The following is a 12,508-nucleotide window of genomic DNA, read 5'->3' as shown; positions in this document are numbered from 1 at the left end:
AAATGCTGGCTGTGAAAGTGGTGCCCTGTTCATACAACAGTCCACTCTGCGTTGGGAAGTGGGGTGTGAAGAGACTACCTCTTGTTCCTCAGCCAGGTAAACCCTAGGCTTGCCATGGCCCATCCAAGGTCAGCTGCTCCACATGGTCACAAAGCAATGAGGCTTTCTTCCTTAACCCCTTCTATTTTAAAACCAAAATCAGGTCATGTTGCTTCTCTGTTCAAAACCCTTTCTTGGCTTCATATCTCCCTTTCAGTAAAACCAAAAGCCATACCATGGCCTACAAGGTCCTGCATGATCTGCATCCCCCCTGCTTCTTTCATCAGATCCACTACTCTTCCCATTGCTTATTCCACTTCAATTCCCCAACACTTTCCTGCCTCAAAGCTTTGTAATTGCTATTCACTCTGCCTGAAATGCTTCCTCTCCTAGACAACTTCATGGAGTACTCTCTCACTTCCAGCAGGTATCTATTCAAATGTCACCTTACCAAAGAGGCTTTCTATAACCACCTATAAGACACACACACACACACACACACACACACACACAATCTCTCTCTCTCTCTCTCTCTCTCTCTCTCTCTCTCTCTCTCTCTCTCCTCCACCCCATTTATCCTACTTTTCTTCACAGCATTTATCACCATCTTACACATCTCACATTTGTTTCTTGTTCTATTGTTTTTCTCCTCCTACAATGTCAGCTCCTTATCTATTTTGTTCACTGCTGTTTTCCTGGTATGTTGAATAGCATCTGGCACATAGCATATGAATAACTGAATTAACTCCCAGGGTCTCTTCTGATCTCACTAGCAGCTTACTAAGATCAGATGCTTATATCTGGTACATAGTAGGCTCTTAACAAACACCTGCTAAAAAAAAGGAAGAACCATTATAAAGGTACAAAATGCCCACTCCAATCATTGCCCCCAACAGATCATAGAGTCATTTATTCACTCTCGTCCTACCTCCCTTCTCTGTGACACAGGACAGCCACAGAAATGCAGCTTTAAAACAATGAAAAGGGAGTTCAGAATCGTGCCTGCCAGCCAGTTCTCTGTGCCTGAGGGAGATACGCATCAGCATCAGCTTTTTCAGCTATCACCATATGCTGGCTGCTGCTAGTCTGGGAACCAGAAGCATGCATGCATACACACACACACACACACACACACACACACACACCCAGCAGGCAAAGGAACAGGTCAAGACAGAGTGCACCAAACCCAAGAATGTGAAAAGTGGATGGGGAGGAATCCTATTTACAAGCTAAAGTCTGGAGGTTTGGTGGGAGTTTAGTTGTTTTCAAAAACTATTTCAGGTTTGCTTTTTGTTTTTGTTTTTCCTATTTCCCTCAGTTTGTAACAAATTCCAGAACACACAAAGGGGCCACATCAATAGCCCCTGGAGACCAAAGTACTAGTTTGTCCAAAAAACAGAAACAAAGAGTGCTTATGGAATGTTTCATCTTCAAAGGCCTCCCCAGATATCCACTAATGAGCCAGGCGTGGTGCTCCCGGTAGGTTCCCAGATGAACCCTGCCCTTGACCCAGAAAGCTCACAACCCAGGGAGAGGACCTGACTCAACCTTCGGGCTCAACTTCAGCCAAGTCACCCACTGGCCATCCTCCCTGCCCATCCTGCCTCAACCCACCCAGGCTGACCATACAGATTCCCAAGGATCCCTGAGGCAGATGGGGACACCTGCCTAGCTTAATATGATCAGATCCCATTTTTGGCAATCGGTGGTAGACTGTTGGTTCTGCTACCATCACTTCCAGAAATTTAAACCTTTCCCAAGCCTTCCTAGTTTTCATCTTGTCTCCTGCTCAGGGAGCCTTTCCTTCAGCTCCAAATGATTCTCTGCTTTAAAGGTTAGGTAATAGGGTTTGGCTCAATTTCTGAACTGAATTTATACCATACATTTACCTTGCTGTCCTTCATGACTGGAACAACTGCTGATTAAATGATTACCAATCGTGAGTACAGCAATGGCTGAAAAATATGTTGCCTCAGAACAAGCATACAGTGTCCTTTGGTTTACTTCTTTGCTAAGCTAAAGTCTTGGCTCAAAAGCTGACCCCAATGTTATACTTATTTCTGTGTCCTGGCACACCAAAGGCCCCTGAATTTCTGAACCATTCATGTGGCACTTACCACTTTGTGGAGCTTTTTACTTCCTTTGCAAGTCTGTACACTGACTGTCTCCCCAATTGTGTACTCTCCATAGGCAAGGACTATACGTTTTATTTATTCTGTATCTGTTCTCACTCCCAGTACCAAATCCACTATAAGAGTTCAATCAAATGAACACTGCCTAATGTGAGGATGTCCTTACATAATTTCTCCTATTCTAGCAGTACTTGGTATCTCTAGGTAATGCACAGATGGTTGCTTAAGATACACTGTTGATTCTTGGTCATTTTTCACACTTACCTGACCCGGGGACTGGTTTGGAAACACCAGAGAGGACCAGAAGACTAAAATTGGTGGACTTTTCTCTTGCCATTTAATATGCAATGGGGCTGATGGATAACTGATAAAATATCCAAGTAGTTACCATGTGTTCCCTGTGGCAGTCCAGGGCCTTGAAATTAATGGATAGTATGACTCCTCTTTAATATAATCAGGAGCTTGATTCAGACCAACATTCCAAAGTGGGTGTTGGCTTTCTTGTCTTGGTTTTCTCAGTCCCTGCATATTACCAGCAAGAAAGTATGTTACTCCTACCAGCAGGATGGTAGTAACTTTCAGCTTTGTGCTATGAACATGAATATTTGGCTCTAATGCTAATTCTCACTTTCACCATAAAGCATTTCTAGAAAAAGCTCTGGGAAGCAGAATGGCTAAAACAAAACAAAAGACCCTACAGTACGCAGGGATTGTTTCCCTGCATACTGTATAGCCTAGAGTTACTCTCTTTTACCACAGATGGTACTCCTGTGTGGGCAGGGCAAAATGCCAGGGTTCCGTGCTAGTGCAAACCAGAAATCAGCAGTAAAAACTGAAGGTGAATGGCTTAAGATGAAAAATGGAATACAGTAATACCTCTATTAACAAAGAGGCATCTCAACATTCTATTTTATAGTCACAAACTTTGTTATCAATGGTAAAAATAACAATAACTCTAAAAACATGTTCCAGTACAATCTGTGTGGGACATTGCAGGAGTTCAATCAAGTTCATTGGCTGATTTAAGTTTCATCTGAGGATGTCCTCACTGAGGACCAACCACTGTCCTCAATTCCAAGCCCCCTCCCCGACCAGGAGAGGCAGGTTGTTGCTGTAACTGGCTGCTGCTCATCACGTTGACTTATGTGTGTTGCAGGAACATACCTGCCTCACTCTCCAGGTGATTTTGAGAGTCACAGCTCAGCCTGACATGCACCCACCCCTGCCTTACTCCAGTACCTGGCTCAGGCATGTGTTTTGAGACACCTCTGAGAAGATTCCTGATCTGGCACCACTTCCTCTTCAGGCTGCATAAGTTCAGGGAAAGGAAGACCAATCTCTCCCAAACCCTCTGCTGCCAGGCAGGGTATACTAAAAAGCAGCTTTGTTCCCAGATAATTTTCGAATTGAGATATCACTAAAAGAGATGCTATTTTTAGTACAGCCAATGGAGCAGACCAATAAAATTTAAGTAAATAAAAGCAGGGTCTGCCTGTATCTAGTTTCCTTAGTGCAGCTGGCTTGTGACTGACCTCTGTAAACTTTCCAAGTTTTTGTCTCAAGAGCACTATAATCAGCACATAAGAACTCTTAGGTTAGTATCTCAATGACTTCTATTGGATTCAAAGAGTTCCCAAAGCCAAGAAAGAGCTTCTGATGTCAGCTTCCATCCATTCATTAAACATTTATTGAGTATACTGAACTAGGGATACAGAGATGAAGACAGTTTCTGCCTTCACGAAACTCAGTCTTTGAGGGAGAAAAACTAGTGAACAAATGGTTACAAAACAGTGCCAGGATAAGAGTGGGATAAGCTCACAGTATTATGGGGGAAGGTACAGCAGTTAATCAAGACTGGGGGGGTAGGCCCTGGTTGGTTGGGCTCACTGAATAGTGTTGGCCTGCGGACTGAAGGGTCCCGGGTTTGATTCTGGTCAAGGACACATGCCCAGGTTGTGGGCTGGATTCCCAGTAGGAGGCGTGCAGGAGGCAGCCAATCGATCAATGATTCTCTCCCATCATTGATGTTTCCCTCTCTCTCTCCCCCTCTCCCCCTCTGAAATGAATAAAAAAATATTTTTTTAAAAAAGAAAAAAGACTGTGAGGTAGCCTGAGATGGTGGTGTTCAGAGGTTAGAGCGTCAGCCAGCATGCCAAAGGGTTACGGGTTCTTTTCACAATCCAGGGCACATACCTGGGTTGCAGGTCGATCCCTGGTCAGGGTGCATGCGGGAGGCAACCAATCGATGTATCTCTTTCACATTGATGTTTCTCTTTCTCACTCTCTCTGTCCTCCCTTCCCCCTCCCTTCCTCCCTTTCAGGCTCTCTAAAGATCAATGGGGAAAAATATCCTCAGGTGAGGATGAATAAAAACAAACAAACAAAAGACTGGAGAGTAAAGGACAATTCATAGATGTGATACTCAGGTCACACCTGAACTGACTCCTGAAGGAAAAGTATGAAGTAATCAGACAATAGAGAGGAGGGAATGGGGCTGAAGGAACAGTCATTTGCAAAGGCATAAAGACCTGAGTTAGGCCCTGGCCAGTGTGGCTCAGTTGACTGGGCATCCATCAAAAACGTTGCTGGTTTCATTCCAGGTAAGGGTACATGCTGGGTTGCGGGCTCGATCCCCGGATAGGAGGCGTCTAGAAGGCAGCTGATGGATGTTCTGCTCTCACATCAATGTTTCTCTCTCCCTCTCCCTTCCTATTTCTCTAGCAATCAATTTTTTAAATCTTTAAAAAATATATTTAAAAAAAAGACATGTTAAAGATGGCAGTTTTTATTAGCAAAAGCCAGGTGGAAATGGGAGGTAGTTCATTTGGATGCAGCATGGTGAGTAAAGCGATGAGGATGGAGAGATAAGCAAGGGCTAGATAATAAAGGGTTTTAAAGGCCATACTGAGTAACATGATCAGATATGTGCTTTAGAAACATCATTCTGGCACCAGTTTAGGGAATAAATTGAGAAGGGAAAGACTAGAGGCAGAGAGAACACTGGGGAAGTACAATAATACAGATGAGAAATCAAAAGTTCTTAACTAGAGAGGACATATTGGAAGCATCAAAACAGTGGAACCCACAAGATTTAATGACTGATTAAACATAGGAAGGAAGAGAAGAAAAGTCAAAGATGATTCTCAGGTTTCTGGCCTGGGTGATTCAGTGGCATTTCTTTAGACAGGAAGCAACAAGAGGAACAGATCTGAGAGTAAAAATATTTATTTTTGGATTAAATGTTGATTTGAGGTGCTATGGTGTGAAGCACAACAGAAAAGTCTGGGCTGGATATTTAGGAATCACCTGCACTGATAGTTAAGCCATAGAGGAACCAAGATGATCGATGATCCAGGATAGCTGCCTACCCAAAAGCCATCCTTTACCTTCTTTCTTCTAACAGAATCCCTAATTGGTTTATGTGCTGGTGTGGGGGAGTATGGGGTATGAGATACCCTTCCCTAGCCCTGGGGTATGAAAACTGATCAGCCTAAGGGATGTGGGCATTCCCTTTCCTTTACCAGTGAATAAATCATGAATGGTCCTGACATTCTGTCTACTTAAACCATTTTTAAGTGCACAATTCAGTGGCATTAAGTACATTTGTGGTAAAAAAAATATATATTTTCCTGTCGGAAATCAATTTTTAAAAAAATAATAATAAAGTAAAGAAAGGAAGGAAGGTCAAAGGCTTTAGAAAGGTCAAATTAAGCTCAACTGGCTTGGCTCAGTGGTTGAGCAACCACCTGTGAACCAGGAGGTCACGGTTCAATTCCGATCAGGGCACATGCCCGGGGTTGCGGGCTTGATCCCCAGTGTGGGGCATGCAAGAGGCAGCCAATCAATGATTCTCTCTCATCACTGATGTTTCTATCCCTCTCTCCCTCTCCCTTCCTCTCTGAAATCAATAAAAAATATGTTTAAAAAAAAAAAAAGAAAAAGTGGTCAAATTAAGTTAAGGTCTGAAACATACCTATTGAAGTTAGCTACTAAACAATCAAGGATGACCCTGTTATAAATTAAAACATATCTAGCTTTTTAGGTTCCACTTGATTCAATTAGCAGTGTTTAGGTTCAGGGCATTCACCTTCTAGTCAAAGAAAACAACCCCAGTAAGTATAGGATAACCTGAAGAAGGCCACACTACAAGCAAAAAAGGATCCTAAATCGCCATGTCTGATAGAGACCTTAGGAAGGCTCTGGTTTTTCCCATGGACAATACTCAGCAAGTGAGTCAAAACAGAATCAGGTCTGTTTCCAAATACACGGCCTACCCAAATAAAACAGTGACCTTATTAAAAAACAAAAAACTAGACTCATTTGTTTCTTTGGAACATTCTGTGGTACTGCTCTCTAACCAAACCTTTCAGTTTGCCCTATTCTTAAAATCTAATGAGCTTACAACTGCTCCATTTCCTGACATTCTATGGCTGCTCCAATGCCCACATCTACAGTTTTGAATATTGAGAACGCTATACTTTCCTAATTACAAAATCACAGAAATTCCACAAGTAGTCAGCCTAAAGTCCCAATAAATCTGTTCCCCAATCTGGTCCCAAAGCACAGGTCAAGATGGAGCTGCCAGCAAACAGATGAAACAGGAAGACAGGATTTGGAGAAGGCCAACCATTAGAGCACCCTAAGGATACAGAAGACAGGGAACTGACTACCTTGGGAAATAAAAGCTGTTTGTGATCCCTTATCACCAAACACACTTCCACTCTAGGACTTACCACAGTGTGTTCTGTTCACATTTTTGTCTGTTTTACTCTTCAGAGCTGAAACTTCCCAGATAATATGTCTTTACAGGGCAGCTGGAGATACTGATAGGCAGGGCTTCAAGCGGCTAAAGCCCTTGGGCTAGCCATCTCAGGTTGCAAGCAGCTATGTCTGTCTCACCATTACCATCTTCTGTGTATGCCATGATGGAAAAAAAGTTTGGGAAGTACTTCAGTAGACTATGAGCCTCTTGCCAGCAGGGACCATACCTTACTCATGTTTCATCTCCCCAGCACCTAGCACTACAATCTGTAGCTAGTGATTGACATGCTTGTTGTTGAAAGGCAAAGTACTACTGATGGTGGCAAAACATCTGTGAGGTTGAGGAAGACATTATTCTTTAGGTAATCCCCAAACCTTTTCATGTATCTGAAAAAGTGAAGAAGTGGTTTCTTTCTTCTCAGAGCCCTAGGATTCCACGGATGGGATTCAGAGGCTGCCTGGAGGGAGAAACCATGTAAGAGGCTCTAATTATGCTCCTAACTCTCCACCACCACCAGAGCAGCGCCACTTTTACCCATTTTAGGTATCAGACTTCAAGTAAGATTTTATATAAGGTAACCTTCGATTGCTTTAAAAAAAAATGGGGGAGGAGGGGCCGGTATGGCTCAGTGGTTGAGTGTCGACCTATAAACCAGGTCACAGTTCAATTCCCACTCAGGGCACATGCCTGGGTTTCAGGTTCAGTCCCCGGTGTGCAAGAGGCAGCCAATCAATGATTCTCTCTCATCACTGATATTTCTCTCTCTCCCTCTCCCTTCCTCTCTGAAATCAACAAAAATATATATTTTTAAATGGGGGGGGGGGAGCGCCTGGCTAGGTAGCTCAGTTGATTAGAGCAGCGGTCGCCAACCAGTGGTTCGCAGACCACTGGTGGTCCGCGAGGTCCGAAAGGTTGGTGACCGCTGGATTAGAGCATGGTCCCCATACGCCAAGGTTGTGGGTTCAATCCCTAGTCAGGGTACATACAAAAATCAACCAATGAGTACATAAATAAGTGGAACAACATCTCTCTCAAAAAAAAAAAAAAATCTTTATCAAAAAGCTTTATCGAGCCCTAGCTGGTTTGGTTCAGTGGCTAGAACATCAGCCTGCAGACTGAAGGTCCCAGGTTCGATTCTGGTAAAGGGCACACCCCCAACTGCAAGCTCGATCCTCAGTAGAGGGTGTGCAGGAGGCAACCCAACAATGATTCTCTCTCATCACTGATATTTCTCTCTCTCTCTCCCTTCTTCTCTGAAATCAATAAAAATATATATTTTTTAAAAGGCTTTATTGGCACTCTACCTATATTTGTGACAGATGTTGGAAACAGTATAGTAGATGGAATTACACAGATACTATAACTCTGGACCTTAATACAGTACATTCTGAAACATACTGAGAGGTAGAAATTTAAAGGAAATAGGACTAGCCCTAGCCAGTTTGGCTCAGAGGAGAGAGTGTGGGCCTGAGGACTGAAGGGTCTGGGGTTCAATTCTGGTCAAGGGCATATGCCCAGATTTCTGGCTCAATTCCCAGGAGGTGTGCAAGAGGCCACCGATCAATGGTTTCTCTCTCGTCATTGATGTTTCTATCTCTCTCCCTCTCCCTTCCTCTCTGAAACCAATAAAAATATTTTTAAATAAAAAAATAAAGGAGATAGGACTAAATGACAAGTGGCCCAGAAAATGGATGATGCTGAAATGCTTATCGAGACCTAAAACAATGGGACCCAGGAATCTAAATCCTGACCTAAGTCAATCAGGGTGCACCTTTATGGAAGAGTCAACCATTATCTCAGAGTCATGATTTTTTAAACATAAACACTTTTCTTTTTTGTTGTTGTTAATCCTCATGCAAGGATATTTTTCCGTTGATTTTTAGAGAGTGGAAGGGAGGGGAAGAGACAGAGAAAGAAACATGGATATGAGAGAGATACATTGACTGACTGCCTCCCACACGCCCTGACAGGGCTAGGGCAGAGGATCATGATAGAGCCGCCTAGAACCACTGGCAACCAAGGTAGGAGTCCTAGACCAGAATCAAACCCTTGACTAGAATCAAATCCAGGACCCTTCAGTCTGAGGGCCAATGCTCTATCCCCTAAGCCAAACTGGCTAGGGCATAAACACTATTCTTGAGTCCCCACATCCTCACACAAGTTGAGAGCTCAGGGACCTGCCTTGCTCCAACTTCACCTCCCACTCAGGCAGCAGGAGCTGGCTCTGTGAAGCCGATGCTGAAAAAAAGATTTCACTGCTCATAAACCTACAACCAGCACAGAAAGTCATGGTAACAATCATCCCATCTACAGGCACCTCAGGGGGTAAGTTATTCTTATGTAAACCTTTAAGGCTGCCTAAGTGCTCATATTATTAATACCATTGTGGTGATGATTATTGATAGCAGTTCACATTTATTTGGGGTTTACTATGTGCTTTGCACAATACTAATAATATACATAAGTGCTTTATGTGTATTATCTCATTTAATTCTCCTACCAATTCTACGAAGTAGGTACTATCATCATACTCTTTACAGATGAGGAAAATGAAACTAAAAGAGGACAAATAATTTCACAACTAGTAATAGTAGAGGCAAGATTTGAACCCAATTTTGTCTGATTCCAAATTCCACACTCTTAATTACTGTACTATTTTGCTTCTAAATTCGCATGCAACAAAAATGATTAGGAAAGCCAAACACTGCTATACACTTTGAGTCTCAGGCCTCTTGGCATCCATTTCTAAAGGTATATAGAGAAGCAGATTCCACAATTTCCCTCAGTTATTTACTCAGCTTTAAAAACCTGGTTTTAAAGAAGTTCCTTCCTCTAACCAATAAATCTCGCCCATTATCCTGAGTCCATTTCCTCTTATGACTCCAGTGGAAGAGAGTAGCAGAAATGAACAAACACAAACAATATCATCCTTTGTGCACTAAAGACTTCACTTCCAGTCTTTCCAGCCTGCTGTCTGCCAGCCTTTTATATATGCATTCAGTTTAATAATAGCAGCTACGATTCACTGGCACCAATTCTGTGCCAGGCACCACATACATTCATTGGTTCCCTCCTCCATAATCTCCAGGATCCCAATTTGCAGACAATACTCTGGAGGACTTACAGCTAATGGAGAGGACCCTTTGCCCAAAAGGGGGAGCAAAAGATCTGGGATTTCAGATAAATGATTCTGTGCTCTAGTAATTTTTTTTTGGGGGGGTAGGGGTCTTACTTTCCATTATCCATGCCGCTTTTATGCTTCTTCGGAGAGTGGGGAGATCAAGACTTTTTTTAAAAAATATATTTTTATTTATTTCAGAGGAAGGGAGAGAGAGAGATAGAAACATCAATGATGACAGAATCATTGATCAGCTGCTTCCTGCACACCCCCTACTGGGGACTGCCCAGGCATATGCCCTTGACCAGAATCGAACCCAGGACCCTTCAGTCTATAGGCTGATGCTCTATCCACTGAGCCAAACTGGCTAGGGCGAGATCAAGACTTCTTATTACAAAGGCTAAAGGCCTTTGTACCTTCACTCAGCTACCTCCAGGCTCTCTCCCTGACAGCCAAGCCATCTCTTTCTCCTTAAACTGTAGTAAAAAAGCTTGTTGAGTTCTATCCATTCACACCCTCTATTCATCATGAGTGCCCACTGTGTGCAAAGACCTTGTGGGAGACACAAGATGAGCGCCAATTCCTGCATTCAAAAAGCTTAGTCTCTTTAGAAAAGCAAGGCTTGCACATAAAAATGTTGACTGTGAAAAGTAATCTACACTGGAAGACAGGAAGCATATGAATGTGTGATACATGGGGCCCCTTCCCAGATGAATCCAAGGTTATGATTCATTTTATAAAAAGGTGAACCCAATGGATCAGCTTCTTTATTAGAATGAGCTTTTACAGACATGTTATTCAAACTCAAGTCTAATGTGCAATGACCAAGTCTAATGACCAATTCACTGCCCCACTCCAGTCATAGCAAGTGGAGACACCACAACAAGCTCAAGACAAAATGGCAGCAAATTAGGGACAAGGAAGGAAGTATGTGGGGACTAGATTCTGTTCTGTTGCACTGACCCAAGCAATCAGACTCCTGCAGCAGATCGCCAACCAATAAAACTTTCATGCCATAGACCAGGGGTGACCCAATCCAACAGCAGTAGAGACAGGTTTTAAGTTTCACTTCTGCACCCGGATGACCTCACTATTTCTTCTCACTCCTGACCACATACACACCACACTCCTCTGGGCCTGGCCAGAGAAAGTCTGGCAGTAATACAACCCAGAAGGAAGGGAACTCCCCCAAAAGACGAGCCACCACTTTGCTAATCAAGAGGCCTCTTTTAACAGGGAACTCCACCTCCCCCTCCTTTTCTCAAACATAGGTGTAAGCAATGCCTCCATTTTCTGTTCCGGGAATCCTGGTACTTCCGAAAGAAAGAAAGAGGATTGGAAGACAAACTCAGAGCCAGAGACCAGACGTTCCTTCATCCAGTGAGACCGCCCCCGCTTCGCCTGGGGGAGGAAGGCACCACCTCTCTCTTCGAAACAAGAACAGATCCCCTCCCCCTCTGCCTACTCTCCTCCCGCTCCCCACCAGCTGCCCTCTTCCAACGTGCAGTTCCCAAGACCAAAAGCGCAACCTGCACCAGAACAGGGGTGATCCTCTAGCCTGTCCTGCTGGCTACTCCTAAACCCCTTATGCACCCCTACCCCACAAGGGGAGGGGTGTCACCACAGCAAGGCTTCTCTATGGTCTCCTATTACTAAGGTATAGGGGAAGAGGGGGTGGGAAAAAAGCAGCAATCCCTAGCCCTTTAACAAGAAAGGATACAAAACAGCCATCACCGCCCCCGCATCACCTCTCCCTGGACTGCTTTCCTCCTCCTCAATCCCGACTTCTCCAAAGCCCACCTTCGGTAGGCGAGGGGAACCTAATTGCAGTTCAGGTCGCCCCCTTGTGCGAGGCGGAGGACAAATCCGTAAGTGCCCCCACCCCCACCCCCACCCCAGCTCCGCGTCCTTCAAATGCTGGAGCAGGCGTGAGGGTGGCCCAGCGTCCCCTTTCCGAGCTCCCGGGTGGGAAGGACCACACTGCCCAAAGCCAGGCAGTGCCCGGCAGGGGGCTCTATGTCATCAGCCCCCACCCCAAGCCTCTCCTCTACCGGGACCCGCCTTCCCTCCCCAGCCCCTCACCGGTTCCTGCTCCCAAGCTCTGCCGCTGCGGCCGCCGCCTCCGCCCCCGCAGGTTCCGCTCGGTTCTCGCTCGGCTCCCTCCGGCTCCCCCAGCCGATTTCAACGCCGCTGCTCCCCTGGCCCCGCTCCCCGACTCCCTCCTTCCGTCCCTCTACCTAGCACCGGAAGCCGCGACAGCGACAAGGGCTGTGCGGCGCACCCCCACCCCCAGACCGGGATACTTCCCACCTCCCCGATCGCGCGAGAGCTGCGTGGCAGCGAGCGGCAGTTCTCGCGAGAGCCATCACCATGGCAGCGGCTGCTGCGGAGGCATCCGGGTGTTAGAACCGAAGCCCGGGCGGGGGCGGTGTGGGGGCTGAAGGCTGTGGGCAATGG

General features: G+C 45.0%; 1 protein-coding gene across 1 annotated transcript in view; it reads right to left on the bottom strand.

Moving 5' to 3' along the window:
* ARF3 (ARF GTPase 3) overlaps nt 1-12,365 on the bottom strand; it is a 17,654-nt gene extending 5,289 nt beyond the window's left edge. The window contains exon 1 of the mRNA XM_080659532.1: nt 12,134-12,365. The gene's annotated coding sequence lies outside the window, so the exon portion shown is untranslated. The remainder of the gene's footprint in view (nt 1-12,133) is intronic.
* Between the last annotated feature and the right edge of the window lie 143 nt (nt 12,366-12,508).

The sequence above is a fragment of the Plecotus auritus genome, assembly GCF_963455305.1.
Source record: "Plecotus auritus genome assembly, chromosome: 3".
Lineage (NCBI taxonomy): Eukaryota > Metazoa > Chordata > Mammalia > Chiroptera > Vespertilionidae > Plecotus > Plecotus auritus.
The sequence above is the reverse complement of the archived record's forward strand: the minus strand, read 5'-3'. Positions and strand labels throughout refer to the sequence as shown.